The sequence below is a fragment of the Rattus norvegicus genome, chromosome 18, assembly GCF_021556685.1.
Source record: "Rattus norvegicus strain SHRSP/BbbUtx chromosome 18, alternate assembly SHRSP_T2T, whole genome shotgun sequence".
NCBI lineage: Eukaryota > Metazoa > Chordata > Mammalia > Rodentia > Muridae > Rattus > Rattus norvegicus.
The window spans coordinates 62121064-62145000 of NC_141551.1; the positions used below are offsets into that span (position 1 = coordinate 62121064).

The following is a 23937-nucleotide window of genomic DNA, read 5'->3' on the forward strand; positions in this document are numbered from 1 at the left end:
CTTTAATGTTATCCTCTGACTTGTATGTGTGCAGTGACTCTTCCACATGTATGTGCAGGTGCATCATGTGTGAGGGTACACTTGTGTGTGAATGCATGCATGCGTGCGTGTGCTCGCGAGCGCGCGTACACACACACACACACACACACACACACACACACACACACACACAAATAAATAGTTAAGCTCACCTGGGGGCAGTAACAGAACCAACTTCTGAGTTCTTGAAGTCCTGTATGTGTTCCTAAAATCACTGTCCAGTATTTTATGTGTTGTGCTTTTATTACATTTCTAGCTGAAGAGTCTGCTTTAATTGTCTGGATGTTTTCATAGTTCTGGGAACTGGGAAGACAAGAACCAAAGCACAGCCGATTTGGTATATGGTGAGACCCTGTATCCTGCTCCATAGATGACACCATCAACGGCCAGATGGTGAGATCATATGAGCCTCCTTTTACGTCATTTCATGAGAACTCAAGCCGAAGACCTCAGCTCCTAACACCGCCAAGTTGTTTGCAGTGAAGATTTCAACCCATAAACCTTTGTGGGAGATACGCACGTTTGAACAACTTCTGCATTCAAGGAGTAAAGGAGCGTGTTGAGCCCACAGAAATCTTCCTGAACATTTTCGGTGAAGGTTGCTGTCTAGGCTCACTGAATTGTGTGAATACAGCCATTTACATCACAAGGAACTACTCTGAGAGAGAAAAGTGTTTTCTTCCAATTACAACGGCGTCGTGTAAATGTAATCCCAAGGGTTTTTCTTTGCCTCTTTTGCTCCCAAGTAAGGACAGGGCACGTCTATGCTTGCTCTAGCTTGTTTTTAGCTCCCGAACAAATGACAGAGACCTAGTACATTTCTTAACAAACTGCAGACACTATGTTGGGCAGATACTTACCTATTCTAACCCTCTATGGCTGCCTACTTCCAGTCAGGTGGTTCTTTACATGCATTTGAGTCTTGCCCTGACTCCCTCTGTTTCATATGTGTCCTCGTGGCGACTGCCCTGGTGATCTGCTCAAGGCAGCCGCTCCCCTGGTGAGCCAGCTCCCTTGGCCATCTGCTCTTTCTGAATCTTCCTGGTCTTTGTCTTCTTTTTTCCTTCTTCCCAGCTTCTCTCCCTTTGCTGGGACTCCCACTTACTGGGATCGGAAGTCCTGCCCTATTTTCTTCTGCCCAGCTATAGGCTGAATCAACTCCTTACTAACCAATCAGAGGTGATAGAAAAGAATTTGTACACATCATTGTGAGAGGAGATGCTCCAAATATGACAATGCCAACGTCCGCACTGCAACCTCTCTTGACACAGCAGTGCACAGAGCTGTCTCCCAACAGCATAGTCTTGTTATACTGAATTAGTAGCCGCTATCCAGAGCACTCGGAATTCACAGGAAGCCTTCAATCTTGGTTGTGCTTAGAACTGGAGACTTAGTTGAACCTCAACACTGGTCCTTTGATTTTTCTTAAACTGTTTATCATTGCGTCTTCACTTTAAAGTCATCTTAATTGAACTAAACATTAAAATGCTTCTCATTTTTATTTCTTTTCTTGTTAACTTACCCATATTGGCTTTTGGAAACAGCACATGCAAAAAAAAAAAATAGCTACAAGCAGGAGCTCATTGGTTTTTTTGTTTGTTTGTTTATTAGTTTGTTTTGTTTTTGTGAGGAGAATACAATCTTAAAAAATAATTCCAGGGCTGGAAAGACGGCTGAGTGGTTAAGAACATGGACTGCTCTTGTAGAGAACCTGGTTTAAATTTCCAGCAACTATATGGTAGTTCATAACTCTATGTAACTATAGTCCCAGGAGAATCTGATATCCTCTTCTGGCCTCTGTGGGAACCAGACACACACATGGTGCACAGGCACATACACAGGCAAAACACTCATATGTATAAAATATAATTAACAAAAATGATTTCATTAGAGTAAAGCAAGTAGATATAAAACACATTTTTTTTTTTTAGTATTTTTCCAACTTGACTTCGGCTATTCCATTTTTGCATAAAAAAGCAATCAGCATTTTTATTCCTCTTGATTTTTAATTCACTGTTGCTTTATGATCTAAGGGAAGCATAAATTAGTCTCTCAGTTGCCAAGGTCATTTAAAACGTTAGTTTACATTTTTATTGGTTGAATAAAAAAATACAATTAGGAGGAAGTTCTGCTCCTGGGTTTTGTGGAAATTAGACAGGCTGTAAGTAATAGGGCTTTTTAATGTAGCGCTTAAAGAGGGGGAGACAAATCTGCAAGGGGGATTACAGCTGTAAACTCTCCATATGCACATTCAATGCTGCTGTTTGACGTTTATGGAATCTATTTACTGATGATTGTGACTTCTCTAAACTATAATCAAAGAATTTTCAATTTAGACATGTAAGTAGCGATCCATACAAACAGGCAATTCGGGTTCCTAATTTATTTTTCTTTCTTTCTTTTTTGTACTGTAAGATTATTTTTTAAATGTCTCTTAAGGATCTTTGTGGGAAGTGAAGAATGCAGGGTCTCCTTGATGAAGATACACCAAGACTACAGAGAAGAATCTTCCGAAATGCAGACGATTTGCTTCCCTACGTTGCTTCCTGTGATCATGAACTGGAGGGAATGCAGCCCCATGCTTTCCAAGCCGTTTTGCCACAGTCTCCTTGATCTTTATCTTTCCTTCTTTAAACCACTGACTCAGCTGTAGAATCCCAGGCTCAAATTTATCTTTATAATTTAATGCCAAAAATCTCTCTCTTGATGTTTCTATCTTTCTGGATTGCTTCTCCAGCAGGGGGCAATCGAGGAGGACAGGGCACATCTTCATTGTACTGAGAAATGACCACACAGAACGATGTGGCTGTTCTGATTCATTGGACTTATCACTGCATTGCTGATGTCACCTCCAACATTGTCAAAGCAAACATCCACTCCGTCTGGGCACGCTTCTTGAAGCCGTTTCCTGTTTTGTAATTGACTGCAGCATCGAACTCCAGCTCTGAGGTCAAAAAGAGACATTTCTCATGCATTCCACAAATCCCCACCACTCTGGAACAGCCAAGCAGGTGGCCAATCTGCCCAGCCAAAGAGCCACAGGCACCCGCTGCTCCGCTGACAGCCATTGTCTGATTAGATCCAGCAGATGTGTGGCCTTTTTCCTGAACCCCAGTCAAGGAAGTCAAGCTGGGCATACCTATAGCTCCAAGGAAATATGAAAGGTGTCCATCTACAAGTTGTGGGTCTACTCTTTCAAGGCCATTCCTGTCTAGAGTTGCCTTTAGTTTGTGACTAAAAAGAAGTCACAAAATCGCCTTTAGCCAACTTCTGGTGCTTGCTCTCTTCTGTAACTCCAACTCCTCCATCAACTACCTGCGCCAGCTGCCACGGTGCCAAATAGTGCCAGTTCCTCTGTTCATCTTACGGCACACATAAGGATCATGGAAAGAGAAATAGTTCTCACTCGAACTTATCCTTCATGGATAGTGTCCAGTAAACTGACTTCTTCCACCCTGGAATTCTCTGCAACTGGATTTCCATTTTTCCCAGGTCGGGAATCCAGTACTATTCCTTGTATGATCACCGCTTGACTTCTGCAATTGTTTCCTAAGACTTCTATATAAAATAATTCCCATTATGGGGCATTCCCTAGTCTACTGTCCCATGCTATACCTCTGGTGTCACCCGGAGCTCCATGAGGACCTCGTTTTATTTTTCTACGTCACATATCTAAGTAGAATAAGCATTAGGCACGTGGGAGTTAAATTGACGTCAGGAAGGAGACATCTAAAGTGTGTTGCAGTTACTGTAATCAAAGGTGGTCAACTGTGTTCTTTATAAACAGAAAACATTTATTTCCCACAGTTCTTCAGGTAGAAGAGTCCAAGGTCAATGCACAGTAAAATGGCTGGAAGGGATGATAGCTCGCTCTCTCTGTCTCTCTTTGTTTGTCTCTCTGTGTCTGTGTCTCTTGTCTGTCTGTCTTTCTCTCTTTTTCTTATAAGGCCACTATTTCCATTCATGTCATGATTTACTTTACCTCCCAAAGACCTTCTTTTTTTTTTTTTTTTTCTTTTTTTCGGAGCTGGGGACCGAACCCAGGGCCTTGCGCTTGCTAGGCAAGAGCTCTACCACTGAGCTAAATCCCCAACCCCTCAGTGAGTTTTAAGATCAAGAAATGAAGAGATTTCCTTCCTTGAGACCACCTGAATTGGCTGCAGAGCAATGTGTGAGCCACCTTTGAGTCTTCTGGATAGGGTAAGAAATGGTCTATCCTGCAGATCAAGCCAACCCATACTCTAGCATAGAAAAGGGAGGGGATTTCCAGGTCCCACACCTAGCTGAGGTGCTGTTGGCAGAAGGTGGCTGTTGGGGACCAGAGAGTGAGTTTTCTTCTACAGTGTGGCCCATGTAGCCATGCTCCAGTTCATAGAGCTCTACCACCTGTGCCTATAGCATGCCTAATGGGACTCAGTTGGTTGTTTAAAAAATGGCATGAAGTTAGTGTGTGTGGGTATCCAAGGATTATTGGAGTGGGGAGCAGAGGGGAGGAGGTAGTCATGATGGATCTAAATACGTTGGAGGCAGGCAAGAAATTCCCAAAGCGAAGAAAATAAAGAATTTCAACCCTTCCCTGAAACAAATATAAGCAAACAACAAATAAAAGGAAATGATCTAAGCATTTGCTGGACAGTTATTTAGAGTCAAGGGCATCTTAAAATTATATTCTGCATATATGGAAACTGTCTTTGTATATTTTAATTAATATTAAAAATTGTAAGCCAAAATTCTAGTACAAGTAGGGCTTCAAGTGTGTCCATTCCACAGTGTATTGTGGGCAGATTTGGACATACATAAATTTATTTCTAGTACATTGCTTTACTGGCTGTAGTGTTCTGTTGAACAGATGTGTACTCACTCAACCTCCTGCTTTATTGATATTTGAGGTGTTTCATATTTTCATTAATATTAACACTATATAACAATCATACTCATGAGGGAGTCCTAGAGAGGTGAACATGTACAATATTAATGTTTGAACATTCTGTAATGGAACCCATTATTCTGAATGCCAAGTTAAAAAAATTAAACTCAGATCAAATCAAACAAATAAAAATCCCTACATTCAAGTGAATTGCTGCATGGATACGTAATTGTTTACATCGCTCCTCCTCAAAGGAACTTTTTTTTTTCCTTCCAGCTAACAGAAGCTTCCTCAAAGATGCACAACTAGGCAAAAGAGGAAGTGACAGAGGAATGCCCAGCCCTTATGGATACGTCTGTGATGTAAACCCTACATAAGAGTTTGAGATTAGATAAATTATCTGATCTCAAGCAACCAGCCCCAAATCCTTAAATATCTAGATACTAGCAATACAAAATGGACTCAGTAAGATTATATCTATATCTATATCTATCTATCTATCTATCTATCTATCTATCTATCTATCTATCTATCTACCTATCTACCTACCTATCTATATATATCATCAGTAGGTTGTACACACACACACACACACACACACACACACACACACGCACACACACACACACACACACACACACACACACAGAAACAATAATAAAGCAGAGGCCATAAATCTAAGAAGGAATTTAGAGAAGGAAGGAGCTGGATGGGGAGAGGAAGGAGTAGAAATTGTGTAAATACAGTAATCATGTATGCAATTCTGAAAAACAGTTGAAAAAGGAGCAGAAATGTTGGGGACTATGATTACAAAATTCTAGGTATTGATTTTTTTGAAAGGGCTTCTTATGCAATTTTCTTTCACATTCCTTTCATTTTCTGGGTCACTGAGTTCTAATTTCTGTGTCCATTTGTTCCCGTAAAACTTTTCTTACCAAGGAGTACAATGGCGGGTTTCCGTCATTACATTGCTCGACCTCCCTGTGGCATTTGGAATTGATGATTGCCTCTTGAAGTTATTTCTTTTGCCTCATTTCCGTATTTGCCTCATTGCTCGGCACGCCCCTTCTACTGCTCTTCACTGACCCATGCTTCCTTCTCCTCCAACATATCAAGGACCAGAGTCTCACGTTTAGCCTCCTGAACTTAGCACTGTCTTGACTCTTCACATGGGTGAAATGTGTTTGGGATTTATATGTCAGCTCAACCTTCAAGTCTCCTTGCTTAGAAGAAATCCCTTTTTACATCATGGTAAAATGCAGGGACAGAGAGGACAGTTCTACTGAAGACAAGGGCACTTAGAAAACTTTATTCCAGATCTTCAGGTGTATTGTATAAGCTAGGGGAAGGGGAAGAAGCAAATTCACACAGCAGAAGGTGCATGCACTGGGAGGGCCAGTGTTTTGCTCTAGCACCATTCTGGCATGACTGGATATGCTAAGAGCTCATTTCTGTTTTATGTGTCTTAGGACTCTGTTCTTCCTGTTTTTACCCCTTTTTGAAGTTTACAAATTTCGAGAAGGAAGCTCTAAAGAGCTTCTTGGTTTAAGATAGCTTGGTCTCTTTTACCTGCACTCAGAGTTCTTAGTGGAAGACCGTAGATTTCTGTGGAACATTTTTTTTTTCCTTTTTCTTTTTTTTTGGAGCTGGGGACCGAACCCAGGGCCTTGCGCTTGTTAGGCAAGTGCTCTACCACTGAGCTAAATCCCCAACCCTTCTGTGGAACATTTGATCTGGACTCCTGGGTTAAATCTGCATTCCAATGACTTCTACTTCCTAACTCCACAAATCTCTGTGGCATTCCAGACCACTCCTTGTAGCTGTTTACTGCAGGTCTTAGTTTCCTTTCTAGTTTCTGTGGTAAAATATCCTCAGAAAATCAGTGTATGGGAGAAAGGGTTGATTTGGCTCAAAACGGTGGTTACAGTCCCTCCTTTCAAGAACTTGAAACAAGGGGCCACACTATGCTCACAGCCAAGAGTGTTAAGGTCTGGGTAACTGCTGCCTGTCTAGTCAGCCATTTTAGGCTACAAGGAGACTTTCTCATACTCTATAATTATTGTTACAAGGAAACTTTCTCATACACTGTCACTATTGTTGATGGGCAACTTTCTCATCCAGGAGTTGATAGCATATTCTGTTATGTTCTGTGTTTTGGTGCTCTTGAAAACCAATCACAAGTGAGGTCAGTTATAACTACTCTGTGTAGTTAGCCACACTAACCTTGGACTGGAATCAACCACTCTGCACCTGTGTATGAGCTTTTATTTTTTTTCCCACTTTATGTTGGGGTCCTGAACTTCCATTTTGAGGAGGGGTCAAGTAAAATTTTAAGTTCCCAAAGTCTCCCTGGGAGTTGACATCCTTCTTGGCAGAAAAGAGTTATCTACATGGGTAACAATATCCTGGTTGGCACGTTAAGACATGAATGTTTAGCCAAGGCGAGTCCCCCGCCATAGTTGAATAACCCAACCAATGTGAACAGGATAAAATGTATAACAAAGACACGTACCTAAGGAAGTCCTCTGTCCCCAAATCCCGATTGGTGGAATAACTTGGCACAGATGTTTGTGGATTTCAGGCTTAAAGACTCTATAGGATCTGGTTCCAGGGTCACAGACTGTCCCTGAGTCCGGTCTGTGGCCCTGATCTGTCAGTCCTGGGGCAGATGCTCAATCAACTATCTTTGTTTGATTGAGATAGTTGTTCCTTTGGTTTCTTGGGTCACTTCTGAACCCCAACAAAGAACAAAGAAGAACACATTAACACACACATGCCGATGCTCTCTCTTTCAGTTCTGACGTGATACTATTCACAGGAAGATGAGGTCCTGTAATCAGGATAGACCCCCCCCTCCCATAGTCATGCCCACAGATCAAACTATCCTAGACATTCTCAAGTGATTCTAAGTTGACAAGACTATCATTTTCAGTATTGTTCTCTGTCTACTCATTGACTCTACAATTACATTCAGATAAACAATCAGCTATTTATCTGGCCTTCTAAGTCATACTTCTTGTATTCTCAACCTCTAAAAGGCAACAAAACATGATGTACAAGAATGAATAATTTGGTGGAATATGACGGGGACTATGAGAAATATAGTAGGGAAATGGAGATAGGGCATGGGGAGGGGCTGGTACTCAACAGGAATGGTAAAGGTAGGATTTACTGAGGGGTTGACTCTAAGACTTAGAGAAAGAGGGAGGTAGTCATCAGATATTTGAGGGAGGAATAGTCCAGGCAATGAGGATGAGCAGTGGGAAACTTAAGGCGTGCTGAGTGCATTAGCTTTCCTCGATGAGTGTATTCGCTCTGACAGAAGCCCCATGGCGGGTGTTTCTAACAGAGAGAGGCTTGTTTAGCTCACATCGCTGGTGGTTCAGAGACATGACTCAAGCATCAGCTCGGACGAAGACCTCATCCTGCATGCAAGTGTGTGGGAGAAGAGGAGTCTGACTCAGGAGTGCGTATAGGACTGGGTTTAGGTAATGCAAGGGCTCAACCCCAGCCTCAGTTTTATTTATTTATTTGACAAAAATGTTTATTTATGACTTTTTTCCTAAAATGACCCAAATTCCCCATAAAATTTTAGCACATTCTACCCCAGGCCTAGGCTTTTGTAACAGGTCTTTCTCTTGAGTGCTACCGAAGAGTCCCTTCTGGTGGCAATGACGCTAATGACCCACCGTTAGTTCCACAGTTTAAAGGTTGGACCTTACCTTTTCACCTGCACACTGAGGGTCAAACTTTCCCAGGATGCCTTAGGAATATGAGCTTTCTAGACCTCAGAACTCGGCATGTTTGGGGACTAGTCGTGGTGTCCCTGTGGCTGGTTAGAGTGAAGGGAGGTTAGGAGTAGGCATCAGGTATTTCAGTGAGCCAGGGGACACTTGGGAAGTTCTGAGCAGAGGTGACAGGGGTGACTAGCATGTTAAGAGCGAGCATCTTTTCAGTTATAAATCAAGTTGAGATTTGGAAATGGTTTTGATTCTTCCCTATACCCCACCCCAACTCCTACATTCAATCAACAAAGGAGCTATACAGTCCCCTCTCCCTAATGTGCTTGTGTCCCCTACCCTCTGCGTCCTCATCTGTAACTGCCTTAGCTTACAACCCACCCCCTCTCCCCCCAGCATATCACAAGCATCAGGTAATGCGATGTCTTCTTAATGCTCCTACAGCCAGGCTTTGGCTTAAATGTACTTTATGAGATTTTAATGTCAATATAACTTGTTAGCGTCTACTTTCTGAAATATCTACAGCTTAAAAAAATGTAAAATGAGGAATGATATTAACAGCTGCCCCTCGACTGTTGGTGGTGCCGCCCAGTCATGAGTCCATGCTTGGATGCATCTTCTTAGATTCCTCATTAACCCCTCACACATTTATTTTCCCCACCCTTTCTGTTATGTTATGTTATGTTATTTATTTATTTACTTATTTTATGTGAGCACACTGTCGCTGTCTTCAGACACACCAGAGGAGGGCATCAGATCTCATTACAGATGGTTGTGAGCCACCATGTGGTTGCTGAGATTTGAACTCAGGACCTCTGGAAGAGCAGTCGGTGCTCTTCACCGCTGTGCCATCTCTCCAGCCCTCATTTTATTTTTGTTTGAAGAAAAGCCTTGTCTTGCTACTGTATTCATAATACAGTTTTGTGTTTGAAATACTGTATTCATAATCCAACATTATCGCACTATTGTATAAAGGACATCTTACATCTCTAGCTCGCTTTTATTTAATTAGAAGTCCTGGTTTCTTTCATACTTAGTAAAACTTGTAGTTTCACGTTTTGGAACTGAACTAGCCTATCTTCATGGTTTAGGGAAATTGTTCGACATTATTATACTAAACTTCAAAGACAAACTCTTAATCTTAATACCTTTTAAACCTTATTCATAGCATAATATTGACTGGAATAAGGATTTTCTGAAGTAGATGACCCATCAATCAAGATACAATCTTCCAAGGATTCCATTACTCGGGCCTTTGGAAGTCTGTATTTACATCATCCCTCCCATTAAAATATTTTTAAATTTCATGTATGTGTCTGTGTGTGCATGTAAATGTGCATGTGTATGTCCATGCTTGCCTGTATGCGTGTGTGTGTGTTTGTGTGTGTGTGTGTGTTGTTGTTGTTGTTGTTGCATCTGAGTGCAATGCCCACAGTAACCAGAAGAGGGTATCAGATCTCTTGCAGAAAGAGTTACAAGTGGTGGTAAGCCACCCTACAAGAGTAGTGTGTGCTCTTGATGGCTATGCCAAATCTTAAGCCCCTCCTCACTCCCACCCATTTGCTGCCTTTCCTCTTCTTTCTTCTGTTCCTCTTACCTTCTTTTCTCTAGTCCATTTCCTTCCTCCTTTCCTTCCTTTCTTTTTCTTCCTTTTTTCTTTCTTCTTTCCTTTCTTTCTTTCTTTCTTTTTTCTTTTTTTTTTGTTTCTTCCTCCCTCCCTGCTATGAGTGGGTTTCTCTGTGTAGCCTTGGCTGGCTGTCCTGGAACTCACTCTGTAGACCAGGCTGGTCTTGAACTCACAGAGATCCACCTCTGCCTCTGCCTCCCAGGTGCTGGGATTAATGCGTGAGCCACCACCACCTGGCCTGAATCCATTTTGTACTCCGTTTCTGGATGACATTTTTGTATGGGTTGTTTTCTCAGAATACCCTTGTTTCTCAAGGCTCAAGTCTTTCCCCTTAAGAGCAAATCTGAAACAGTTATTTCCATAAAGACTTCCTAGAGTCTGAGGAGAGATGTACGCTCCCCTCTGCCCTCTGCCATATGGTTGAAATATCAATACCTTGTCACACCATATGGGTGTGTCAGATGGCTCAGTCAGAAAATCTGAGTCTTTCACTTGTGAGATTCACTAGTCTCATTATAGAGTGTTTGAATAAAAAATAGTCAAGAAATGGAGTTCCTGGTTGCTTATTCAGATCTGATCACAGCAAGAATCTGTGAAAATTGTGATTTCAGAGATTGCTTTAAAAATGTCATCTAACGGGGCTGGGAAGATGGCTCACTAGTTAAAAGTACTGGCTGCTCTTCCAAAGGACCCAGTTCAATTCCCAGCACCCATAGGACACTCACAATTGGCTGTAACTCTGGTTCCAGCGAGTTACACGTTTACACACAGAAACAGACATACAGGCAAAAGAGCAATACTTATAAAATTAATGAATAAAATAAAAACAATTAAAAGTATCATCTAACTTGTTTCAGATATCTTGCTTTATCAACTAGCCCCTTCTATAACACCATAGGATACAAAGTAACTTTCAACAGTTGCTTCCTAGACCCAGATGAACGGCATCGTTACAGGGAAAAGTAATGGTGTAAATTGCAGAGCCGTCAGACTTCTGTATTTCCTTTCACATCTGTAGTCTGCTTTTATTTTCAACAAATAGCAGATCTGGGACTCCCGATTTAATATCCCAGATGAGGAACATGACGGTTTTGGGCCTGGATATTTAGTCTGTACAGCTGTGATTTGCTGTTTCATTTAATTGAGGGAAGTCTGGTTTAAAATTCATCAGAAGCGCTTGGTCCTTAGACATCTCTCACCCAGTCCATCTAGCCCTCCTGTCTAATGCCCTCGTATTTATTTAAGTCCTTAAGACCAGTTTCCTGTTAATTTTAGAATGCATTAATCTTTAATTTCCCACACAGAAACCAGTCCTGCCAATCTTGATCCTGATTTTTGATCCAGGATCACTTATTCGATGAATTCTCACTGCAGCAGCCCAAGTGTGAAGGCACAGGGCTCTGCAGGCAGAGCTGCAGAAGTAAGGCTTAGACACAAGGTCATGCCTTACATCCCCGAGGATGTTGTTGTCATAACTCAAAAGTATTCCTTAGAAGAGCTAAATCTATGACTTCCCACCACACTGAATATTTGTTCCCGTAGACCACCGATTTTGAGCTTTGGGAAAGATTGCTGGTGGTGTTTGGAGAACAACTTTACACATTCTTCAGCAGTCAAGGTCAAGGCACAGATAAAATGGCTTTCCAGGGATGTAAGATAACACACCAAACATTTGAATGTATAGCAACAACGTGTGATAGCTACCATGACTTACATGGATGTCTTCCTAATCAATTACTACTGAAAGACAAGGCCAACCTCTAGGTCCAGTTTTACTTGCCATAAACAGCAACATTTTTCAAGTTTATTGCCTTAAAAATCCTGAACATTCAACTGTGTACTGGCTGGGCCAAGCCAGAGAGCTCTCTTCTGCTCCACATTAATTGGAATGGGGCTCTCTAAACGCTTTCCTGGTTGGACTCTCTCGGTTGAACCGCTCACAGACTGTCAGTTGGCGCCATTGTTAGCTAGACTCTTGGATCTCCTCTTGGCTTTTCTTCTTGGTGTAGACTCACCAGGATCTAGAGATTTGATATGGAAGGTATTTCATGTGAAGGTGAGAACTTCAGGTGGCCACTTCTACTGCCACCTCTTGGTCAAAGTAGCACAGTGACAGGGAAACCCTACCCGTGAGAGCTGTGTATATACAAAGGAAGCTTCTGGAGATGTCTGTGCCAGACTCCTGCTCACCAACTCTGTCACAGGCTTACCAGACGCCTCAGTTCATTCTCTTTTTGGTAATGCTGGGTATTGAACCCATGGCTTGGCACACTCAGGGTAGCAGTGTACACTGAGTTACACCCTTCCTTTTAACATTTTTAAGGCGAAGAACTACTCTTTATCAAGACGCCACGGTAGAAAGCATAAAGGACTTGGGACGCGTTGCAAATCAGGGTAGCTTTGTTTGAATGACTTGCACCACAGAGAAAATTGTTAAAAGAAATTCACATCAAAATCGAGGTAGGCATTGGTCCAATGTCCCCCTGATTCTGTGATTCCATGATCTTCATAGGAAGAGCCTTTGTAATCTGCTGTGTTCCTAAAGAGCAGAGTGTGTGGTGTTGCTTGACTTCCTCACCACCCCTCCAGTGCTACACTCTTGTATAACGTCACACAGCAAGCCGCTATAATGGGCTAGACTGGCTTCTGACATATGATGCTTGTTCTCAATGCCAATTTGATTGGATCTGGGATCAACTGAAATGGAAGCTGCTGGTCCCTCCCCTAAGGGAGTTTCTTGATTGGAAGTAGGAAGACCCTAAACGTGTGTGGCTCCTTCTGGTGGCAATCCAGATCAAAGAAGGAAATTTTGCTTCTTCGCCAGCTCGTATTAACCTTTTCCAATAAGTTTATCTGATCTTGTTGCTGCTACATCTGCATTCCTTCACTGATATTAAAATCTGCTTCTTCAGATCTCCAAAGACCAAGAGCTCCCTAGGAGTGTTCCAGGACTCTAGTACCTGGTTGAGACTGCCGAGACAGCCACCCTCATGGACCGAGCAACTCTTGGATACTCAGCCTTTCAGGTGTGAGACAGCCATTAGTGGACTGTCCAGACAGTATTGTACAAGCCAGTCTAATAAATCCACTTTTAGTATGTATCCTTTTATTGATTCTGTTTCTCCAGGGAACTCTAACACAACCCCCCTTGCCTTGCCTCTGGTCTTTTTGTTGTAGGATTCTCCTTTCACAGCACCACCACAAATGCCTCTGGCTGACCCAGGGCTTCCTTACTCCAATTTGAGAACCTGTATCATAGGCCTTTAGTTCCTCCATGGTAACTACAGGAATAGTAGATACAAGAATCATAATAATCTGGATATCCATAACCACTTCTACTTGCCCGTCCTTGACCTCTTGCTAGGAGTGAATGTGAAGTGGATCATCTCAGGCTTGACTTTCTTTTCTATCTGATCTGGTAGTTTTGTTAAAATCAATGTGCGTTCTCAGGAAGCCATTCTTGTTTGTACTAATGGTGACACACACTAAGCGATCTCATAGGGACGCTTCAGGTTTTCTCTTCTTAATCATTCACATGTGGGTGCTTTAAAGTTTCTTCTAGGCTTATTGTTAAAGTTCCAGCATACCATGGAAGACAGGTATGCCTTAAAAATGATTTCCTGAAGTTTGACTATGTGCAATGCTCATCATATGTACGGCATATACTGAGATGGCAGAAATAATATTATAGAATAGTCTGTCCAGCCTGTAGCAGAGGATGGGGTCAATAGCTTCTTTCCCCCTCCCTCCCTCCCTCTCTCCATCCTTCCCTCTTTTCTTCCTTCCTTCCTTCCTTCCTTCCTTCCTTCCTTTCTTTCTTTCTATCTATTCTTCTCTCATTTATTATATCCTGACTGCAGTTTCCTCTCTTACTTTTCCTCCAAGTCTCTCCTCTCATCCCTCCCCCCAATCCATTCCTCCTCCATTTCCCTTCAGAAAAGGGCAGGCCTTCCAGGGATATCAACCAAACATGGCATATCAAGTTGCAATAAGACTAGGCACATCTCTTCGTATTAAATTGGGATGAGGCTAACGAGTAGGAAGAAAAGGCTCCTGAAAGCAGGCAAAAGAGTAAGAGATAGTCTCTGTTCTCACTGTTAGGAGTCCCACAAGAACATCGAACTACACAAGCATAACATATATGTAGAGGGCCTAGGTCAGACAGTACAGGCTCCCTGATTGTCAGTGCAGCCTCTGTGAGCTCCTGAGAGCCTTGGTTAGTTGATTCTTTTGGTTTTCTTGTGGTGTCCTTGAGCCCTTTGGCTCCTACAATAAATCTTAGAAAAAAAAGTTAAAAAAATAATTCTTTTGTTTTATTAAAATTTTCATACAATATATTTTGATTGTGTTTTTTCCCCTTCCACCAATTGCTACAAGAGCTTCCCCCTTCCCTACGCATCTGATGTCTTGTTTTTTTTCTTACTCTCATTCTCTCTCTCTTAAAAAGCAAAACAAGAAACAACAAAAGATTAAGACACCCCTCTCCTTATAAAAAAAAAAAACAAAATAAAAATCAAAACAAATTGGGCCTCTCTTCCTAGAACTTCACAGTTTTGGAACTTACCCTTGGCTCATCTCTGTTTATATTTTCACAGTGAGTCAGTTTATTCTCTGTTAAATAATACATGAGCTGCATTTAAAACCACAACAACAACAACAACAACAACAACAACAACAACAACAACAACAACAACAGCCCTGGACCAGGCATGCTGGTGCAAATCTGTGATCCCAGTTCCCAGGAGGTAGAGACAAAAGGATCATTGCTAACAAGGTCTATACATTGAGTTCCAAGGCCAGCCAGGGCCACATAGCAACAGCCTACTTCCCACAACAAAAGAAAACAAGAACCAAACAACAATAAAAGCAATTACTTGGGAACCAGGATCCTAGTAATTTTTGATTATATAAAAAACAAAACTAAAACCTCACCTTTTGGGCCGTGTTTTAGAAGACAATCCATTTTTAAATGGCAGATAAATCCTGTATCCAGTAGGAAATCTTTAAGTGTATTGCAATTGTGATTGGGCTGGAGAGATGGCTCAGTGGTTAAGAGCACTGACTGTTCTTCCAGAGGTCCTGGGTTCAAATCCCAGCAACCACACAGCCATCTGTAATGGGATCTGATGCCCTCTTCTGGTGTGTCTGAAGACGGCTACAGTGTATATAATAAATTAATAAATCTTGTAAAAAAAGAATAATTGTGATTGACACGATTGTGGGCAAGATTAATTGGGGGAATCTATCTTACATGCAATTTGTACATTTAAATTCTAAAAGTAGAGACAGAAAGGACCAGGGAGCTGGCTGGGAAGAAAGTACAGCCTTTGCTTCCGTTCCACTGCAGCCTCCAATTAGCTGCACAGGAACTTGAAGGGTGAAAGTACTTTTATCTGAGTGAATTGAGGCTTTTAGATTTCTCACTTAATTCTTACTTAATTATAGATAATAAGTACTTCATCACATACCATCTATAGAAAGATTTCCCTTGAAATTATTTAAAAATATGATTTTTCTATTCATGTATATTTGATGGAGAGGCGAAAGTACTCTTTTTTTAAAGAAGACTTAAAATGTACAGAAATATACTGTTTAAAAAACCCAGGGATCTGAAAGGTGGTATTTTCTTCTTCTAGAGCAGAAAATTAGAATTCAGGGAGGAAAATCTACAATGATTCAGGAAGTAAAAGAAGCCCATTGATTCTCCAAACCTTTAGCTTCTTGTTAGCACTCTTATAATTGCTGTTATAAAAGCAATTTAGCTGCAAGAAGTGCTGTGAGCTAATGCTGTGCTAGCTGCAAGGCGTGGGCATGGACTCAGACGGGACTATAAATTAGTTTAGGGCGAACTCTGTTACCTAGCTGGGATGGATTCAGGTCTGACTTCACAGATTTCTGCAGTCAGGTGGTCTGTTCATTTACAGAGGAAGCCAGTCTCACAGGGATGATATACAAAGGGTCAGGAATTTGAACAGAGGTGTATAGCAATGGGGGTTGGGGAACTGGGGGTAGCCACCAACAAGTTCCAGATGCCAGGAAAGCTAGAGGTTCCCAGGACCCAACAGGATGAGATTAGCTGAAATTCTCAGATGTCCAACAAAGGAGAATGAGAACCTGTAGAGACCATATCCAGAGGTTAAGCAAGCACCCCCCCCTTGGGGGATGGGACCACCCACTCATCTCCAAATTCTTAATCTAGAAGGACTCCTGTCTAAAGAAAATATGGGAAAAGGTGTGGAGCAGAGATTGAAAGAAAGGTCATCCAGAGACTGCCCTACCTGAGGATCCAGTCCATATACAGACACCAAACCCAGACAATATTGCTGATGCCAAGAAGGGCTTGCTGACAGGAGCCTGATATAGCTGTCTCCTGAGAGGCTTTGCCAGAGCCTGACAAAAACAGAGCCACGAGGCTCACAGCCAACAACTGGACTGAGCACAGGGACCGCAATGGAGGAGGTAGAGAAAGGTCTGAAGTTGCTGAAGGGATTTGCAACCTCCTAGGAAGTTAACACCAATATCAATCAACCAGAACCCCCAGAGCTTCCGGGGACTAAACCACCAACCAAAGAGTACACATGGAGTGACCCATGGCTCCAGCCACATATATAACAGAGGATGACATTGTCAGACATCAATGGGAGGAGAGGTCCTTGGTCCTGTGAAGGCTTGATGCCCCAGTGTAGGGGAATGCCAGGGTGGGGAGGTGAGAGTGGGTAGGAGGGGGAGCACCCTCACAGAAGCAGAGGGGGTTTCCAGAGGGGAAACCAGGAAAGGGAATAACATTTAAAGTGTAAATAAAAAAAATCCAAAAAAAAAAAAAAACCAAACCAAACCAACCAACCAAACAAACAAAAAAACCCAAGACTAGCACGTTTATTCACTTGAAGGGAACATCTATACTTTTCAGAGTAGATGGGTACTGACTGAGACCATCATTGCAGGTTGTGCAAGTTTGCTATTTCTCTCACCAACCTTCTTGCATTTTCTGTGTTTACACTCTATAAAATCTTCAAACAGTGTAATGAACATCTCTTTTGTACATGCTGGATAGATGTCTATCAGCCATTAAGAGAGCTTATCTTACCTGAGTGTAGTCCTAGCACCCAAATAGGATTGCTCACAACTGTCTGTAATTCCAACTCTGGACACCCTAGGTTTCTGTATGAACCTACACTCATGCACACCCCCATATATATCATTAAAAAACTAAAAACAGGCACCTGGAGCTGACTTGGTACCACAGTTCTCTATCCCCCTTGGAGAGAGCGGGTATCCCAGGAGTGTTGAAACACACCTGGAAGCACAGGTGAGACCACCATTTCTTCTCAGAGGGACCTGCCCAGAGCCCTCAGGACACAGGAGCGAAGGAGCAGTCTGATACAGGATGTTTCCAGTTTCTGTCTGTGCCTGGAGCTGACCCTGTGCCACGGCTTTCTGTACCCAGATCCCGCCTGGAGAGAGCTGATCTAGGAGTGCTGACACATAGACCTACAGAAGGGTCAAGCAAGACCAGCTAACACCAGAGATAACCAGATGGTGAGAGGCAAGTACAAGAACCTAAGCAACAGAAACCAAGGCCACTTGGCATCTTCAGAACCCAGTTCTCCCAACACAGCAAGTCCTGGATATCTGCACACATTGAAAAAGCAAGATTCTGATTTAAAATCACATCTCATGTTGATGTTAGAGGACTTTAAGAAGAACATAAATAACTCCCTTAAATAAATACAGGACGACACAATTCAAAAGGTACAATCCCTTAAAGAGGAAACACACAAAAAAAAATCCCTTAAAGACTTACAGGAAAACACAATCAAACAGGTGAAGGAATTGGACAAAACCATATAGGATCTAAAAATGAAAATAGAAACAATAAAGAAATCACAAGGGAGACAAACCTGGAGATAGGAAACCTTGGAAAGAGATCAGGAGTCATAGACACAAGCATCACCAACAGAATACAAAGGAAAGAAGAGAGAATCTCAGGGGCAGAAGATATCATAGAAAACATTGACACAACAGACAAAGAGAATGCAAAATGCAAAAAGATCCTAATCCAAAACATCCAGGAAATCCAGGACAAAATGAGAAGACCAAACCTAAGGATAATAGGTATAGAAGAGAGCGAAGACTCCCAACTCAAAGGGCCAGTAAATATCTTCAACAAAATTATAGAAGAAAACTTCCTTAACCTAAAGAAAGAGATGCCCATAAACATACAAGAAGCCTACAGAACTCCAAATAGATTGGACCAGAAATTCCTCCCATCACACAATAATCAAAACATCAAATGCACTAAACAAAGAAAGAATATAAAAGCAGTAAGGGAAAAAGGTCAAGTAAACAAAAGAATATACCTTCTTTTCAACAATTCATGATACTATCAACAAAACTGGAAAATATGGATGAAGTTAATAATTTTCTAAATAGATATCAGTTATCAAAGTTAAATCAGGATCAGATAAACTATCTAAACAGTCCCATAACTCCTTAAGAAAGCAGTATTAAAAGTCTCCCAACCAAAAAAAGCCCAGGACCAGATGGGTTTAGTGCAGAATTCTATCAGACCTTCATAGAAGACCTCATACCAATACTGTCCAAACGTTTCCACAAAATAGAAACAGAAGGAACACTACCCAGTTCCTTCTATGAAGATACGCTTATACCTAAACCACACAAAGACCCAACAAAGAAGGAGATCTTTAGACCAATTTCCCTCATGAATATCAATGCAAATATACTCAATAAGATTCTTACAAATTGAATCCAAGAACACATCAAAAACAATCAGCCATCATGATCAAGTAGGCTTCAATCCAGGGATGCAAGGATGGTTCAATATACAGAAATCCACCAATGTAATCCACTATATAAACACACTCAAAGGAAAAAAATGATCATCTCATTAGATGCTGAGAAAGCATTTGACAAAATTCAACACCCCTTCATGATAAAAGTCTTGGAAAGATCAGGAATTCAAGGCCCATATCTAAACATAGTAAAAGCAATATACAACAAACTGTTAGTTGACATCAAGCTAAATGGAGAGAAACTTGAAGCAATCCCACTAAAATCAGGAATTAGACAAGATTGCTCACTCTCTCCCTACCTATTCAATATAGTACTTGAAGTCCTAGCAAGAGAAACTAGACAACAAAACGAGGTCAAAGGTATACAAATTGGAAAGGAAGAAGTCACAATATCACTACTTGCAGATGATATGATAGTATACTTAAGTGACCCCAAAATTCCATCAGAGAACTCCTAAACCTGATAAACAACTTCAGCAAAGTGGCTGGATATAAAATTAACTCAAACAAATCAGTAGCCTTCCTCTACTCAAAGGATAAACAGGCTGAGAGAGGAATTAGAGAAATGACTCCCATCACAATAGTCACAAATAATATAAAATACCTTGGGTTGACTCTAACCAAGCAAGTGAAAGATCTGTATGACAAGAACTTCAAGTCTCTGAAGAAAGAAATTGAAGAAGATCTTAGAAGATGGGAAGATCTCCCATGCTCATGGGTTGGCAGGATTAATATAGTCAAAATGGCCATCTTGCCAAAAGCAATCTACAGATTCAATGCAATCCTCATCAAAATCCCAAGTCAATTTTTCACAGAGTTAGAAAGAGAAATTTGCAAATTCATTTGGAATAACAACAACAACAACAAGAACAACAACAACAACAACAACAAAAACCCAAAATAGCGAAAACTATCCTCAACAATAAAAGAACTTCTGGGTGAATCATCATCCCTGACCTCCAGAGAAATAGTGTATTACAGAGAAATAGTGCTAAAAACTGTATGCTATTGGTACAAAGACAGGCAGGTAGGTCAATGGAATAGAACTGAAGACCCAGAAATGAACCCACACACCTGTGGTCACTTGATCTTTGACAAAGGAGCTAAAACCATCCAATGGAAAAAATAATGTTTTCAACAAATGGTGCTGGTTCAACCAGAGGTCGGCATGTAGAAGAATGCAAATTGATCCATTCTTATCACCACATACAAAGCTGGAGTCCAAGTGGATTAAGGACCTCCATGTAAAACCAAATACACTGAAACTAATAGAAGAGAAAGTGGGTAAGAACCTCCAACACATGGGCACAGGGGGAAACTTCCTGAACAGAACACCAATGGCTTATGCTCTAAGATCAAGAATCAACAAATGGGACCTCATAAAATAGCAAAGCTTTTGTAAGGCAAAGGACACTGACAATAGGACAAAATGGCAGCCAACACATTGGGAAAATAACTCTACCAATGCTACATCTGAGAGAGGGCTAATATCCAATATGTACAAAGAATTCAAGAAGTTAGACTCCAGAGAATCAAATAACCCTTTTAAAAAAGGAGGTACAGAACTAAACAAAGAATTCTTTTTTTTTTTTATTAACTTGAGTATTTCTTATATACATTTCGAGTGTTATTCCCTTTCCCGGTTTCCGGGCAAACATTCCCCTAATCCCTCCCCCTCCTCTTCTTTATGGGTGTTTCCCTCCCCATCCTCCACCCATTGCCGCCCTCCCCCCAACAGTCTAGTTCACTGGGGGTTCAGTCTTAGCAGGACCCAGGGCTTCCCCTTCCACTGGTGCTCTTACTAGGATATGCATTGCTACCTATGAGGTCAGAGTCCAGGGTCAGTCCATGTATAGTCTTTAGGTAGTGGCTTAGTCCCTGGAAGCTCTGGTTGCTTGGCATTGTTGTACATATGGGGTCTCGAGCCCCTTCAAGCTCTTCCAGTTCTTTCTCTGACTCCTTCAACGGGGGTCCTATTCTCAATTCAGTGGTTTGCTGCTGGCATTCGCCTCTGTGTTTGCTGTATTCTGGCTGTGTCTCTCAGGAGAGATCTACATCTGGCTCCTGTCGGCCTGCACTTCTTTGCTTCATCCATCTTGTCTAATTGGATGACTGTATATGCATGGGTCACATATGGGGCAGGCTCTGAATGGGTGTTTCTTCTGTGTCTGTTTTAATCTTTGCCTCTCTATTCCCTCAAAAGGGTATTCTTGTTCCTCTTTTAAAGGAGTGAAGCATTCACATTTTGATCATCCGTCTTGAGTTTCATTTGTTCTAGGCATCTAGGGTAATTCAAGCATTTGGGCTAATAGCCACTTATCAACGAGTGCATACCATGTGTTAAACAAAGAATTCTTAGCTGAGGAACATCTAATAGCTAAGAAGCACCTAAAGAAATGTTCAACATCCTTAGTCATCAGGGAAATGCAAATCAAAAAAACCCCTGAGATTCCACTTCATACCAGTCAGAATGGCTAAGGTCAAAATCTCAGGTGACAGAAGATGCCGGTAAGGATATGGAGAAAAAGGAACACTTTTTCATTGTTGGTGGGATTGCAAACTGGTACAACCGCTCTGGAAACCAGTCTGGAGGTTCCTCGGAAAATTGGACATAGTACAACCTAAGGACCCAGCTATACCACTCCTGCTCATATATCTGAAAGATGTTCCAACATATAACGAGGACACATGTTCCACTATGTTCATAGTAGCCTTATTTATAGTAGCTGGAAGCTGGAAAGAACCCAGATTTCCTCCAACAGAGGAATGGCTACAGAAAATGTGGTACATTTACACAATGGAATACTACTTAGTTATTAAAAACAATGACTTCATGAAATTCTTAGGCAAATGGATGGAACTAGAAAATGGCATCCTGAGTGAGATAACCCAATCACAGAAGAACACAATGGCATGTACTCACTGATAAGTGGATATTAGCCCAAAAGCTTGGAATACCCAAGATACAATTCACAAACCACATGAAGCTCAAGAAGAAGGAAGACCAAAATGTGAATGCTTCAGACCTTCTTAGAAGGGGGAACAAAAATATTCATAGGAGGAAACATGGAGACAAAGTGTGGAGCAGAGACTGAAGGAAAGGCCGTCCAGAGACTTTCTCATCTAGATTTCATATGCAGCCACCAAACCTAGATAATATTGTAGATGCCAAGAAATGCTTGCTGACAGGAGCCTGATATAGCTGTCTCCTGAGAGGCTCTGCCAGAGCCTGACAAATACAGAGGCAGATGTTCACAGCCAACCATTGAACTGAGAACAGGATCCCCAATGGAGGAGTTAGAGAAAGGACTGAAGTAGCTGACGGGGTTTGCAACTCCATAAGAACAATACCAACCAACCAGACCTGCCTTGGAGTTCCTAGGGACTAACCACCATTCCAAGAGAACACAGAAATGGAGGAGTGAGTGGGTAAGGGAGCACCCTCATAGAAGAAGGGGGAGGAGGCATGGGATAGGGTGTTTCTGGATGGGAAATTGGGAAAGGGGATAACATTTGAAATGTAAATTAAAAAATATCCAATAAAACAAAAAGCAAATCTTTAAAAAAAACCATGTTTGTAGGAGGCGAATGTCAATCAAATGCTACATTACAGGAAGATTACAAATTCGAAGTGTGACTAAGACTATGTGAGTATCCAAATGCAGGGGGGTTTGATTTGAACACACAAATGAAGGTCCAGGCCATCTGATCTACCACTTACGTAGAGGTAATGTGGGAACATCTTAGTCACCCTCTCTCAGGCCCAAACCAGAATTATTTTCTTTAGTAAATAATGTATGCGCAGTAAATATTCTCTAATTGGACAGCACCAGGCTTGTTGCTGTCATGGGATAGCAGAGAATTATAGGTGTGGCATCTAATCTCGCCACCTTGTAGCATTATTGAAGAGCTACGGCAGCTAAGAAATACAACAAGACGGGTTGTCATAAATTATGTAAATGTGTTTTAGATGAGTGGACTGTGGCGTTGGGGTTTAAAGCAAGAACAATATGTGAGAAATTTTGAGAGGAGGTTATGAGATTAGACTCTAAGTGTTTGCCTACTGAGAGTGTGGGCAACTAGGACTGTAGAGTCAGCCCAGATGACTCCTGTCTCCTCACAGTTCCAACCCTGAACTGTCTGTCCAGTGTCTAAGCCATCTGCAAGGGAGCATTTCCGAACCTCTCCCTGCTGCAAGTCTCCTCTGCCACTGCTGAGTTCCACCCTCTTTTCCTGGTGGCAACCTCTATGTTCTCCAACTCAAAGTTTCTAGGACTGAAGGTTTAATTGTGCTATTGTGACCCCCACCTAGGTGCAAGCCCTGAGTACCTGTGAATGAGATGCTATTCGGGCGGTGACAGGGTCTTTGCAAATGTAACCAAGTCAAAAGGAGGTCATACTGGGTTCATTGTCTTAATTTGTTTTCTATTGCTGTAATAAAGACCACGACCAAAAGCCACCTGGGGCATACACATGGTGCATAGGCATAGATGCAGGCAGAAGATCTACATGAAATAAAGGAAGACAATAAAGAGGGGAGGAAAGGGTTTATTTCACCTTATAGGTTGCAGTTCCTCATCAAGGGAAGGCAGAGCAGCAACTCAAAGCAGGAACCGGGAGGCAGAAGCTCAAACAGAGACCGTGGAGAAATGTCACTAACTGGTTTGCTCTCTATGGTTGCTCGACTTGCTTTCTGACTTGGAGCAGCAAGTTGTTCTTGGAGATGAGAAGATAAGGATAGAAATCTGGGTCAGGGGGTCATTGCATAAGCGATGGCCAGTTTGCAACAAGTTTATTAAGAAGTAGAGCCTCTTCTAAACAGCTTTTTCCTTCTGTACAGTATTTAGGGGA

The 23937-nt window shown here is 41.7% G+C and overlaps 1 long non-coding RNA gene and 1 pseudogene across 1 annotated transcript in view; both read right to left on the bottom strand.

Moving 5' to 3' along the window:
• Positions 1 to 23769, bottom strand: part of LOC147999851 (uncharacterized) — a 41009-nt gene extending 17240 nt beyond the window's left edge. Inside the window, exon 1 of the long non-coding RNA XR_015642630.1 lies at positions 23644 to 23769. This is a non-coding gene — a long non-coding RNA (uncharacterized LOC147999851). The remainder of the gene's footprint in view (positions 1 to 23643) is intronic.
• On the bottom strand, positions 2533 to 3176 carry Ptgr2-ps1 (prostaglandin reductase 2, pseudogene 1; annotated as a pseudogene).
• Positions 23770 to 23937: the final 168 nt, after the last annotated feature.